Source organism: Halictus rubicundus, unplaced genomic scaffold (assembly GCF_050948215.1).
Source record: "Halictus rubicundus isolate RS-2024b unplaced genomic scaffold, iyHalRubi1_principal scaffold0146, whole genome shotgun sequence".
Classification (NCBI taxonomy): Eukaryota; Metazoa; Arthropoda; class Insecta; order Hymenoptera; family Halictidae; genus Halictus; species Halictus rubicundus.
In genome coordinates this window covers 528,972-531,089 of record NW_027488687.1, presented here as the reverse complement: position 1 = coordinate 531,089, position 2,118 = coordinate 528,972, and positions in this window count along the sequence as shown.

Below are 2,118 nucleotides of genomic sequence, written 5' to 3'. Positions count from 1 at the left end.
AGGATAGGATAGAGGATAGGTTATAATAGAGGATAGGATAGGATAGAGGATCGGATAGAGGATAGGATAGGTTAGGATAGGATGGGATAGAGGATAGGATCGGATAGACGATAGGATAGGATAGTGGATAGGATAGGATAGGATAGGATGGGATAGAGGATAGGATCGGATAGAGGATAGGATAGGATAGAGGATAGGATAGGATAGAGGATAGGATAGGGTAGAGGATAGGATAATATAGAGGATAGGATAGGATAGAGGATAGGATAGGATAGAGGATAGGATAGGATAGAGGATAGGATAGGATAGAGGATAGGATAGGATAGAGGATAGGATATGATAGAGGATAGGATAGGATAGAGGATAGGTTATAATAGAGGATAGGATAGGAGAGAGGATCGGATAGAGGATAGGATAGGAGAGAGGATAGGGTAGGATAGAGGATAGGATAGTTATAGAGGATAGGATGGGATAGAGGATAGGATAGGATAGAGGATAGGATAGGATATATGATAGGATAGGATAGAGGATAGGATAGGATAGAGGATAGGATAGGATAGAGAGTAGGATAGGATAGAGGATAGGATTGGAAAGAGGGTAGGATAGGATAGAGGAGAGGATAGGATAGAGGATAGGATAGGATAGAGGATAGAATAGGATAGATGATAGGATAGGATAGAGGATCGGATAGAGGATAGGATAGGATAGAGGATGGTATAGAGGGTAGGATAGAGGATAGGATAGGATAGAGGATAGGATAGGATAGAGGATAGGATAGGATAGAGGATAGGATGGAGGATAGGATGGAGGATAGGATAGAGGATAGGATAGAGGATAGGATAGGATAGAGGATAGGATAGGATAGAGGATAGGATAGTATAGAGTATAGGATAGGATAGAGGATAGGTTAGGATAGAGGATAGGATAGGATAGAGGATCGGATATAGGATAGGATAGATTATAGCATAGGATAGAGGATAGAATAGGATAGATGATAGGATAGGATAGAGGATCGGATGGAGGGTTGGATAGTATAGAGGATAGGATAGAGGATAGGATAGAGGATAGAATAGAGGATAGGATAGGATAGAGGATAGGATAGGATAGAGGATAGGATAAAATAGAGGCTAGGATAGGATAGAGGATCGGATAGAGGATAGGATAGGATAGAGGATAGGATAGGATAGAGAATAGGATAGGATAGAGGATAGGATTGGAAAGAGGGTAGGATAGGATAGAGGAGAGGATAGGATAGAGGATAGGATAGGATAGAGGATAGGATAGAATAGCATAGAGGATAGGATAGGATAGAGGATAGGATAGGATAGAGGATAGGATAGGATAGAGGATAGGATAGGATAGAGGATAGGATAGGATAGAGGATAGGATAGGATAGAGGATAGGATAGGATAGAGGATAGGATAGGATAGAGGATAGGATAGGATAGAGGATAGGATAGGATAGAGGATAGGATAGAGGATAGGATAGAGGATAGGATAGAGGATAGGATAGGATAGAGGATAGGATAGAGGATAGGATAGGATAGAGGATAGGATAGGATAGAGGATAGGATAGTATAGAGGATAGGATAGGATACAGGATAGGATAGGATAGAGGATAGGATAGGAAAGAGGATATAATGGGATAGAGGATAGGATAGGATAGAGGATAGGATAGGATAGAGGATAGGATAGGATAGTAGATAGGATAGGATAGAGGATAGGATAGGATAGAGGAAAGGATAGGATAGAGGATCGGATAGAGGATAGGATAGGATAGAGGATAGGATAGGAAAGAGGGTAGGATAGGATAGAGGAGAGGATAGGAGAGAGGATAGGATAGGATAGAGGATAGGATAGGATAGAGGATAAGATGGGATAGAGGATAGGATACGATAGAGGATAGGACAGGATAGAGGATAGGATAGGATAGAGGATAGGATAAAATAGAGGCTAGGATAGGATAGAGGATCGGATAGAGGATAGGATAGGATAGAGGATAGGATAGGATAGGGGATAGGATTGGAAAGAGGGTAGGATAGGATAGAGGAGAGGATAGGATAGAGGATAGGATAGGATAGAGGATATAATGGGATAGAGGATAGGATAGGATAGAGGA